This window comes from Macaca nemestrina, chromosome 10 (assembly GCF_043159975.1).
Source record: "Macaca nemestrina isolate mMacNem1 chromosome 10, mMacNem.hap1, whole genome shotgun sequence".
In the NCBI taxonomy this organism is placed as follows: Eukaryota; Metazoa; Chordata; class Mammalia; order Primates; family Cercopithecidae; genus Macaca; species Macaca nemestrina.
This window is the reverse complement of record NC_092134.1, coordinates 12,894,421-12,906,618: the sequence shown is the minus strand read 5'-3', so window position 1 is coordinate 12,906,618 and position 12,198 is coordinate 12,894,421. Positions and strand designations below refer to the sequence as shown.

The window sequence follows — 12,198 nt, the reverse complement described above, 5'->3', positions numbered from 1 at the left end:
TAGGAGGACATCCTTGTAGCTAAATCTCGGAGCACTTCCTTAATGATTTCCTGCAGGTCAGTTCTTAAGGAGTAGAAGTGTAAGTTTAAGTGTCGTGTTAGTCCGTTCACTATGTGTTGGCAAAGTGCGGTCTACAACAGCTATATCTAGATAAATATATCATGTATATTTCACGAGTACTGAGTTGACGCGCAACACTGTAGGGTGGTTCCAGGCATAATTCTCCCAAATGTAGTGTGACTAACTGCCACTGGTGGAATGAGAGGTTGCAGCTAGTACAAATATCTATTTTATTATTTTATTTATATTTTTTGCAGAGACAGAGGTCTCACTTTGTTGCCCAACTTGTCTCAAACTCCTGGGCTCAAGGAATCCTCCCACCTCGACCTCCCAAAGTGCTGGGATTACAGGCATGAGCCACCATGCCCAGCTCAGATTTCTTATTTTAATAGTCATGTGTTTATGTATTAGAAAATTATCTAATTAGTACATAAAACCTGTGATGGTTCCAATATTATTGTTTAGGATAAATAGAAGGTTTTTGTTTGTTTGTTTTGGTTTTTGGGTTTTTTTCACAGAGTCTCGCTCTGTTGCCCAGGCTGGAGTGCAGTGGTGCGATCTTGGCACACCACAACCTCTGCCTCATGGGTTCAGTTGATTCTCCTGCTTCAGCCTCCTGAGTAGCTGGGATTACACGCCTGCACCACAATGCCTGGCTAATTTTTGTATTTGTAGTAGAAACATCATGTTGGCCAGGCTGGTCTCCAACTGCTCACCTCAAGTGATCCACCTGCCTCAGCCTCCCAAAGTGCTGGGATTACAGGCGTGAGCCAGCCCACTCGGACTTTTTTTTTTTTTTTTTTTGAGACAGAGTCTCCTTGTGTCACCCAGGCTGGAGTGCAGTGGCACGATCTTGGCTCACTGCAACCTCTGCCTCCCGGGTTCAAGCAATTCTCCTGCCTCAGCCTCCAGAGTAGCTGGGATTACAGGCGCCCGCCCACCATGCCGGCTAATTTTTTGTATTTTTAGTAGAGACGGGGTTTCACCATGTTAGCCAGAATGGTCTAAATCTCCTGACCTCGTGATCTGCCCACCTCAGCCTCCCAAAGTGCTGGGATTACAGGGCAGCTACCGTGCCAGGACTTTTTTTTTTTTAGGTGGGTCCACTTAAAGAAAACTATGTAGGGACGGCCGTGGTGGCTTACGCCCATAATCCCAGCATTTTGGGAGGCTTAGGGCTGAGGAGGGTGGATCACCTGAGGTCAGGAGTTCAAGACCAGCCTGGCCAACATGGCAAAACGTTATCTCTACTAAAAATACAAAAGTTAGCCAGGTGTGATGGTGCAGGCCCCATAGTCCCAGCTACTCGGGAGGCTGACATGGGTGGATCACTTGAGCCTGGGAGGCAGATGTTGCAGTGAACCGAGATTGTGCCACTGCACTCCAGCCTGGGTGACACAGCAAGAGTTCATCTCAAAAAAAAAAAAAAAAAAAAAAAAAAAAAAGATTTGAGCTAGAGCTAGAATTCCAGTTTTCCTTAGTTCCCAATTGGGGATCCTGGGAGAGTCTCTCTTAGCCTCAGTTTTCTCATCTGTGAGATGGGGATATTGTCTTCTCCACATGGCATGCCTGCCTGGGAGGGCTTATAAACAAAGAATTGTGACTGGGCATGGTGGTTCATGCCTATAATCCCAGCACTTTGGGAAGCTGAGGTGGGCAGATCACTTGAGGTCAGGAGTTCGAGACCAGCCTGGCCAACATGGTGAAACTCTGTCCCTACTAAAAACACAAAAATTAGCCGGGTGTGGTGGCGCGCACCTGTAATTCCAGCTACTTGAGAGGCTGAGTCAGATAGAATCACTTGAACTCGGGAGACAGAGGTTGCAATAAGCCGAGATTGGGCTACTGCACTCCAGCCTGGGCAACAGAGTGAGATAGCTATCTCAAAAAAAAAAAAAAAGTTAAAGAAAAAGTATTATAAGGTCAAAATGGATCTCAAGAGATTCTCCAACCTTTTCTCGGGTGAAGGGGGCTGGATTTCCACCTTCATCCTCCTATCACTTAAGGACCCCACATATTGACCAGGTACCCACCTGGAAGTCATCCTCTATTCCTTCCTGTCCTCGATTTCCACACCCAGTTCTGCCTGCCCATCTGCAAAGTGTAGCCCAATTCCCACCCCACCACCTCATTTTCACCGTTATATCTCTGGTGCATGGTTGCACCATTGCGCCATTATATCTCTAGGTGCAGCCATGCACTGCCCTCTCTTGCTTGGGATTACTGCATGAACCTCCAAACTGGACCCCTATTGTCAATTTTCTACCCAGAAACCAATAAGCCAATGTTATCTTTTTAAAATTTTTTTTGAGATGGAGTTTTGCTGTATCGCCCAGGCTGGTGTGCAATGGTGCAATCTTGACTCACTGCAACTGCTGCCTCCCAGGTTCACACCATTCTCCTGCCTCAGCCTCCCAAGTAGCTGGGACTAGAGGCACGTGCTACCACGCTAGGCTAATTTTTTTTTTTAATTTTTAGTAGAGATAGGGTTTTGCCATGTTGGCCAGGCTGGTCTTGAACTCCTGACCTTGGGTGATCCACCCACCTTGGCCTCCCAAAGTGCTGAGATTACAGGTGTGAGCCACGGCACCCAGCCTAATGTTATCTTTTTTTATTTTATTTTATTTTATTTATTTATTTATTTATTTATTTAGAGACAGAGTCTCACTCTGTCATCCAGGCTGGAGTGCAGTGGTGTGATCTTGGCTCACTGCAACCTCCACCTCCCAGGTTCATGTGATTCTCCTGCCTCAGCCTACCGGGTAGCTGGGACTACCATCAACGCCCCACGCCTGGGTCGTTTTTTGTATTCTTAGTAGACACTGTGTCTCACCATGTTGGCCAGTCTGGTCTCGAACTCCTGACCTCTGGAGATCCACCCCCTCGGCCTCCCAAAGTGCTGGGATTACAGGCGTGAGCACCTGGCAATGTTATGTTTTGTTAAAAAAAATCAACTTTATTGGGCCAGGTGCAATGACTCATGCCTGTAATCCCAGCACTTTGGGATCTTGGCATAGCTGGTCTCAGATCTCGCATAGCTATTCACATGCCACCTCTGTGGGTCCTGAACGTGTTATCTAAAGTCTCCCCGTACTCCACCAAATCAGATCTCCTTACCCTGGTATTTGTTGATGTTCACCTTCTGCCATTATGTTCTGCGTTTATGTGTGTAATTGTTTATTATTTGTCTCTGCCTCCCCCATTAAAATGTCAGGGCTATGAGAACAAGGACTATGTCTGTCTTGTTTGCTGCTTGTTCACCAGCATCTGGAATGGTAGGTTTGAGTAACTATTTTTGAACGAATGAAAGGCTGGCGACATGGAGATACCAGGAGATGAGTGAACTGGGCTGCATAACTAGTTGTAGCGTCAGGATGAAAACCCCAATATCCTGGCCCCCAGCCCAAACCTCTCTCCTCTTTCTCAGGCCATTCACAGATCTTCCCAGGCCTGACACCCCAGATAGTACAGGGGTCTTAACTGCAGTGTTGTTTTTTTTCCCCCCGCAAGATGGAGTCTTGCTCTGTCGCCCAGAGCTGGAGTGTGATGGCGCAATCTCGGCTCACTGCAACCTCTGCCTCCTAGATTCAAGCAATTCTCCTGCCTCAGCCTCCCAAGTAGCGGGGATTACAGGCGTGAGCCACCACGCCCGGTTAATTTTTGTATTTTTAGTAGAGATGGGGGTTTCACCAAGTTGGCCAGGGTGGTCTCGAACTCCTGAGCTCGTGATCCGCCTGCCTCGGCCTCCCACAGTTTTGAGATGACAGGCGTGAGCCACTGCGCCCAGCTGCAGTACTGTTTTTAAGAGCAAGAGACTGGAAACAACTCAAATATCCATCAATAGGGGGCTGGTTAATTAAATCACATACAGTCCTACAATGGAAAATTAGCCACAGAAAAGATCCCAGGAAGCTCAAATGTACTGATATGAAACAGCCTCCAAGATCTGAAAAAATAACACTGAAAAATGTAGGTAACGTGTGTATCATTTGTGGGAAAAAGTGGGATACAATATGTTTGTAAGATACTTATACAGGCCAGGCGTGGTGGCTCACCTCTGTAATCCCAGCACTTTGGGAGGCCGAGGCAGGCAGATCACGAGGTCAGGAGGTCAAGACCAGCCTGGCCAACTTGGTGAAACCCCATCTCTACTAAAAATACAAAAATTAGGGGGCCGGGCGCGGTGGCTCAAGCCTGTAATCCCAGCACTTTGGGAGGCCGAAACGGGTGGATCACGAGGTCAGGAGATCGAGACCATCCTGGCTAACACGGTGAAACCGTGAAACCCCGTCTCTACTAAAAAATACAAAAAACTAGCCAGGCGAGGTGGCGGGTGCCTGTAGTCCCAGCTACTCGGGAGGCTGAGGCAGGAGAAAGGCGTGAACTCGGGAGGCGGAGCTTGCAGTGAGCTGAGATTGGCCACTGCACTCCAGCCTGGGCCACAGAGCGAGACTCCGTCTCAAAAAAAAAAAAAAAAAAAAAACAAAAATTAGCTGAGTGTGGTGGCGCATACCTGTAGTCCCAGCTACTCGCGAGGCTGAGGCAGGAGAATGGCTTGAACCCGGAGGGGGAGGTTGCGTTGAGCAGAGATCAAGCAATTGCACTCTAGCCTGGGAAATAAGAGTGAAACTCCGTCTCAAAAAAAAAGATACAAGGCTGGGTGCAGTGGCTCACACCTGTAATCCCAACACTTTGGGAGGTCAAGACAGGTGGACTGCTTGAGCCCAGGAGTTCCAGACCAACCTGGGCAACATGGTGAAAACCCATCTCTTTTTTTTTTTTTTTTTTGAGACAGAGTCTCGCTCTGTCACCCAGGCTGGAGTGCAGTGGCCGGATCTCAGCTCACTGCAAGCTCCTCCTCTCGGGTTCACGCCATTCTCCCGCCTCAGCCTCCTGAGTAGCTGGGACTACAGGCACCCGCCACTTCGCCCGGCTAGTTTTTTGTATTTTTTAGTAGAGACGGGGTTTCACCGTGTTAGCCAGGATGGTCTCGATCTCCTGACCTCATGATCCGCCCGTCTTGGCCTCCCAAAGTGCTGGGATTACAGGCTTGAGCCACCGCACCCGGCCGTGAAAACCCATCTCTAAAAAAATTGCAAAAAAGTTAGTCAGGCATGATGTTGGGTGCCTGTAGTCCCAGCTGCTCGGGAGACGGAGGTAGGAGGATCACTTGAGTCCAGGAGGTGGAGGATGCAGTGTGCCACTATACTCCAGACTGGAGGACAGAGTGAAGCCGTGTCTCAAAAAAAAAAAAAAAAAAAATACAAGTTGGAACAACTCTGGGAGAATGCACACTACCAATGTTATCTGGCGAGGGGTGGGGCTGGAGGAATGGGGTAGCTGGGAATCAAGAGTAGAAAGGAGATTTCACTAAGTACTCTTTCGCATAGTTTGATTTTTTTTTAAGGGGCGGAGTCTTGCTCTATCTCCAGGCTGAAGTCCAATGGCACCATCTCGGCTCACTGCAACCTCCGCCTGCTGGGTTCAAGCGATTCTCCTGCTTCAACCTCCTGAGTAGCTGGGATTACAGATGCGCGCCACTGTTCCCAGCTAATTTTTTTGTATTTTTAGTAGAGATGGGGTCTCACCATGTTGGCCAGGTTGGTCTCAAACTCCTGACCTCAGGTAATCTGCCCGCCTCGGCCTCCCAAAGTGCTGGGATTATAGGTGTGAGCCACTGAGTTTGGCCTACGTATGTAACTTAATCTATTGCTAAAACAAAGTAATATTTTTAAAAAATAGGCCACGCACAGTGGCCCACACCTGTAATCCCAGCATTCTGGGAGGCCGAGGCAGGCGGATCATGAGGTGAAGAGTTCTAGACCAGCCTGGCCAACATGGTGAAACCCCGTCTCTACTAAGAATACAAAAATTAGCCCGGCATGGTGGTGCATGCCTGTAATCCCAGCTACCGGGGAGGCTGAGGCAGGAGAATTGCTTGAACCCAGGAGTGGGAGGTTATAGTGAGCCGAGATCGCACCACTGCAGTCCAGCCTGGGCGACAAGAGGGAGACTCTGTTTCAAAAAAATAAAATAAAATAAAATAAATAAAATAAAATAAAATAAAAAATTTTTAAAAAGTACATTTAAAACAATGTCACTACTGGCCGGGTGTGGTGGCTGGTGCCTATAAGCTCAGCACTTAGGGAAGCCAGGCGGGAGGATTGCTTGAGTTCAGGAAAACAGCCCATCTCCACAAAACCTTAAAAAATTATCCAGTTGTAGAGCTGCCAACTTGTAGTCCTAGGTACTCCGGATGTTGAGGAAGGAAGATTGCTTGAGCCCAGGAGTTGGAGGCTGCAGTGAGCCATGATCACACCATTACACTCCAGCCTGGGTGACAGAGCCAGTCCTTGTTTCAAAAAAGAAAGAAAGAGAGAAAGAGAGAAAGGGAGGGAGGAGGGAAAAGGAGGGAAGGAAGGAAGGGAGGGAGGGAGGGAGGGGGGAAGGGGGAAAGAGAAACAGAAAGAGAGAGAGCCAGGCCGTGAGTGGTGGCTCATGCCTGTAATCCCAGCACTTTGGGAGGCTGACCTCGATCTCGAGGTCAGGAGATCGAGACCATCATGGCTAATACAGTGAAACCTGTCTCTACTAAAAATACAAAAAATTAGCCGGGCATGGTAGCACGTGCCTGTAGTCCCAGCCACCCAGGAGGCTGAGGCAGGAGAATCACTTGTACCCAGAAGGCGAAGATTGCAGTGAGCTGAGATCGCGCCACTGCACTCCAACCTAGGCAACAGAGTGAGACTCCATCTCAAAAAAAAGAAAGAAAGAAAAGAAAAGAAAAGAAAAGAAAAGAAAGGCAGTACAGACACTAACAAGAGGGGCCTCAACCGCTCAAGCATGATTCAACTGAGACTTAAAAATGTTTCCTGGAAAAGAGCTAACCCTGGCCTGATTTTTTTGCGAAAGGGAGGCTGTGGGAAGAGCATTCTGGAAGGAGGGGTTGGTATTTGGAAAGGTATGCTGAGGGCCCCAGAATAGGGGTAGTTTCCAGCCTCCCCCGGCTTATCTCAAGGAGGAGCCTCATGGCTCAGAGGGTGGGTCCTACCAGACACTTTGGCCCTCTGGGAGAGACCCCTGGTGTCCAGGAAACCCAAAACAGGCAAGGGTTTCAATACCAGTTCTGGCGGGGCGTGGTGGCTCAAGCCTATAATCCCAGTACTCCTCAGGCCAAGGCGGGTGGATCACTTGAGCTCAGGAGTTCGAGACCAGCCTGGGCAACATGGCGAAACCCTGTCTTTACCGAAAATACAAAAAATTAGCCTGGCGTGGTGGTGGGTGCCTGTGGTCCCAGCTACTCGGGAGGTTGAGGTGGGAGGATCGCTTGAGCTCAGGAGGCGGAGGTCCCGTCAGCTGAGATTCCACCACTGCACTCCAGCCTGAGTGACAGAGTGAGACCCCATCTTAAAAAAAAAAAAAAAAAATCCCAGTTCTGTTTGCCAACTGTGTAGTCTTAGGCATGATACCTCACCTTTCACCTTTCTGAGCCCCGCTTTTCTCATCAGCAAAATAGGAGTGAGGTTCTACAGGTCTAATACTTAGTAGTTGTGTGGTTTGAGGCCAACTGACTTGACCACTCTGAGCCTCAGTTGACTTATTTGAAAATCTGGATAATAAAACATATATATGCCTTCCATGGCTGTTATGTGGATTTTTTTTTTTTTTTTTTTTTTTTTTTTTTGAGACGGAGTCTCGCTTTGTCGCCCAGGCTGGAGTGCAGTGGCCGGATCTCAGCTCACTGCAAGCTCCGCCTCCCGGGTTTACGCCATTCTCCTGCCTCAGCCTCCCGATTAGCTGGGACTACAGGCGCCCACCACCTCGCCCGGCTATTTTTTTGTATTTTTTAGTAGAGACGGGGTTTCACCATATTAGCCAGGATGGTCTCGATCTCCTGACCTCGTGATCCGCCCGTCTCGGCCTCCCAAAGTGCTGGGATTACAGGCTTGAGCCACCGCGCCCGGCCTGTTATGTGGATTTAACAACAAAAACAAAAATGCATGAAAGGGGCAGAGAAATTGTAGCTATTAGCATCATCGAAGAACAGAGGTGAGACTTTAGGGCTAAGAGGGAAAAGGACAGGTTTGGGAATTTATCCAGCCACCCAAGTGCTGAATCGAGTTGTTGTAAATTAATAATAATAATTATTGTTATTGCCGGGCACAGTGGCTCACGCCTATAATCTCAGCACTTTGGAAGGCTGAGGCAGGAGGACCATGAGGTCAGGAGATCAAGACCATCCTGGCTAACACAGTGAAACCCTGTCTCTACTGAAAATACAAAAAATGGCCGGGCGCGGTGGCTCAAGCCTGTAATCCCCGCACTTTGGGAGGCCGAGACGGGCAGATCACGAGGTCAGGAGATCGAGACCATCCTGGCTAACCCAGTGAAACCCCGTCTCTACTAAAAATTACAAAAAAAAAAACTAGCCGGGCGAGGTGGCGGGCGCCTGTAGTCCCAGCTGCTCGGGAGGCTGAGGCAGGAGAATGGCGTGAACCCGGGAGACGGAGCTTGCAGTGAGCCGAGATTGTGCCACTGCACTCCAGCCTAGGCGACAGAGCGAGACTCCATCTCAAAAATAGATATATATTATTATTATTATTATTATTATTATTGAGAACACATTGTTTAACATGTGTAAGGTGTCATGTTAAGTCTTTAAAACCTAATGGGAGGCCGGGCGCGGTGGCTCAAGCCTGTAATCCCAGCACTTTGGGAGGCTGAGGCAGGTGGATCATGAGGTCAGATCGAGACCATCCTGGCTAACACGGTGAAACCCCGTCTCTACTAAAAATACAAAAAAAATTAGCCGGGCGTGGTGGTAGGCACCTGTAGTCCCAGCTACTCGGGAGGCTGAGGCATGAGAATTGCTTGAACCCGGGAGGCGGAGGTTGCAGTGAGCTGAGATCGCGCCATTGCACTCCAGCCTGGACAGCAGAGCGAGACTCCGTCTAAAAAAAAAAAAAAAAAACTCACCAAATCTCTCTGGTAGTGGGTCTCTTCCTTGGAGAAACATAACATTGGAAGCTGTAATACACATTTTTTTGCCCTGACCCATTCCTCAGAAATTCTGATTTAATGGGTTTGGAATGCAGCCAGGGCACAGGGATTTTTGTAAAGCTCCTCAGGTGGTTTTCGTGCACACATAGTCAGGGTGGAGAACTGCTGAACTCTGAGATAGAATCAGGACTCTTTGTTTTTACAGCCAGGGACACTGAGGCACCAGAGGGTAGGTGAGGGTAGGTGAGTGAAGGTAGGTGAGGGTAGGTGAGGGTGGTCACGCAAGTAGAGAATAACGAAGCAAGGTCTTGAACCCAAGTCTGGCTTCAAAGTTTCATGGGGAAAAAAAAAATTCAGTTGGCCTCAGTTAATTTCCCAGTGATGGAGAAACTGTAGAGCTTAGAGCCAGCTCTGTTTTGAGACAGACACTGAGGGCCCCTTGGGCACGGGATATTTTTATCCTAGAAGCTGGCGATTCTTGCTAACATTCTGCAGTGCCTTGAACACTAAGCAGATTGTTTAGGGGTCTGTGGGCCCTTTCCCTGCTGAGATAGCCCTTGTAGTAGGACTTTTCCATCCCCTGGAGCCAGCGGGTGGGGGTTGGCCTCATGGCGGGTGGGGTGGCTAATGTATCCAAGGATATTCTCTATATGGTGGAGAGGGAGAAAGTAAGTTTTGGATGAGTCCAGATTTCTCCTCCCTCCGAGACATTTTATCTCACCCAACTCAGCCCCTTCTCCCTTCTCTCTGCCTGGAAAACAGCTGGAAGACAAACCTCGGTTGAAGCTGGATTGTACAGTCAGCGCCTCAGGAGAATGGGCACACGTTTACCCTCCCGCTTCTTCCCCTCCCTGACGACCTGTGACAGCCCCATGAAAGCTGCAGAACACTTACAAATGTATGCATCAGGCCGGGCATGGTGGCTCATGCCTGTAATCCCAGCACTTTGGGAGGCTGAGGCAGGTGGATCACAAGGTCAGGAGTTCGAGACCAGCCTGGCAAATATGGCAAAACTCCATCTCTACTAAAAATACAAAAATTAGCTAGGCGTGGTGGCGCATGCCTGTAATCCCAGCTATTTGGGAGGCTGAGGTGAAAGAATCACTTGAACCCAGGAGGTGGAGGTTGCAGTGAGCCGAGATCGCACCATTACACTCTAGCCTGGGCAATAGAGCAAGACTCCGTCTACAAAAAAAAAAAAAAAAAAGTGTATGTCAAACCTTCTCCAGATGTCCTCATATGTGGCTTTTTGGGCAAATACATTGGTACAATCTTAGGGGTGCCAGTATGGGGATATCCCTTAAAATGCAAAGTGAGCATGGCCTTTGAGGAGGCAATTCTACCTATAGAAATTTTTCCGAGGCCCAGATTACCTGAGGCCAGGAGTTCGAGACCAGCCTGACCAACATGGTGAAACCCCGTCTCTACTAAACATACAAAATTAGCCGGGCGTGGTGGCAGGTGCCTGTAATCCCAGCTATTCGGGAGGCTGAGGCAGGAGAATTGCTTGAACCTGGGAGGCTGAGGTAAGAGAATCACTTGAACCCAGGATGTGGAGGTTGCCATGGGCCGAGATCACACCACTGCACTCCAGCCTGAGCAACAAGAGCGAAACTCCATCTCAAAAAAGAAATTTTCCCCAGGCCTGCGTGGTAGCTCATGCCTATAGTGCCAGCACTTTGGGAGGCTAAGGCGGGCAATAAAGCTTGAGTCTAGGCGTTCAAGACCAGCCTGGCTAACATGGTGAAACCCCATCTCTACAAAAAATACAAAAATTAGCTGGGGGTGGTGGCACATGCCTGTAATCCCAGCTACTCGGGAGGCTGAGACAGGAGAATAGCTTGAGCCTGGGAGGTCGAGGCTGCAGTGAACCAAGATCACACCACTGCACTCCAGCCTGGGTAGCAGAGCAAGACCCTGTTTAAAGAAAAAAGAAAGAAAGAAAGAAAGAAAGATTTTCCCCCAGAAATACCCCAAGAGAAAGGAAAGACGATGTAGCATCAAGTGTATTCATTATAGCATTGCTTATGGGAAAACTGGAAACAGGCCGGGCGCGGTGGCTCAAGCCTGTAATCCCAGCACTTTGGGAGGCCGAGACGGGTGGATCACGAGGTCAGGAGATCGAGACCATCCTGGCTAACACGGTGAAACCCCGTCTCTACTAAAAAATACAAAAAGCTAGCCGGGCGAGGTGGCGGGCGCCTGTAGTCCCAGCTACTCGGGAGGCTGAGGCGGGAGAATGGCGTGAACCCGGGAGGCGGAGCTTGCAGTGAGCCGAGATCGCGCCACTGCACTCCAGCCTGGGCGACAGAGCGAGACTCCGTCTCAAAAAAAAAAAAAAAAAAAAAAAAAAGAAAACTGGAAACAACTCACATGTCCAGTATGGGGGATTGGTTAACCTTGGTAGGTCACATCTATATGGGAAAAGGGGAACTAGGTGCTGGCATGGAAAATGTGTCCACAATGTATTGTATAGCAGAAAGAAAAAGGAAGTAATAGAACTATATGTACAGTATAATCCAATTTTTTGTTTGTTTGTTTGTTTTGAGACAGATGTGACCTTCAGCGACAAAGAAGGTGGAGTAGCTCACTCGCTAGCTGCATTTGGATAAATATTAATGATAACTGCCTGGGAACCCAATTTCCAATATTACGTGTCCACACGCACAGTACCCACACAAAACCCCATACAACCTCCGACCACTAACACAAAAAGATTCAACCTGAAGTCCTTTTATTTTAAACGTGAAATTAGTCAGTCTCCGTAGAGACTGTCAAAAATTGCCAATGCCGACTATATTTCAAGTCGTCATGGCGGGGTATTGGGAAAAGTTTTCAATTAGCAATAATCGCGCCTCGGATAAACCTCATTGGCTACGATACTGCCACTGCGCAAAGCTGGAGATTTCAAGTTCGCGCCTCACTCCCCCACGGATGATGTCTCCCATTACATTGAGGGTGAGTACCTGCCACTGTGTCCGTGGATACGACGTGTTCCCACTCCACCAGCCGTATTTAAGGCCCATCTGCGTGGGAGGTTTCTTGTTGTTGGAACATCTCGTGTCAAACTTCAGATTTTGGAAATAATAAGAACATTCGCTTGGGACGCTGGGGAATCTTATGCAAATCAACGTGACG

General features: G+C 48.7%; 1 non-coding gene across 1 annotated transcript; it reads right to left on the bottom strand.

Annotated features, from left to right (window-relative positions):
• Positions 1-11,819: 11,819 nt before the first annotated feature.
• LOC112429150 (U4 spliceosomal RNA) lies at positions 11,820-11,960 on the bottom strand. Its single transcript, XR_003021292.1, has one exon. It is a non-coding gene; the product is annotated as a U4 spliceosomal RNA (small nuclear RNA).
• Positions 11,961-12,198: the final 238 nt, after the last annotated feature.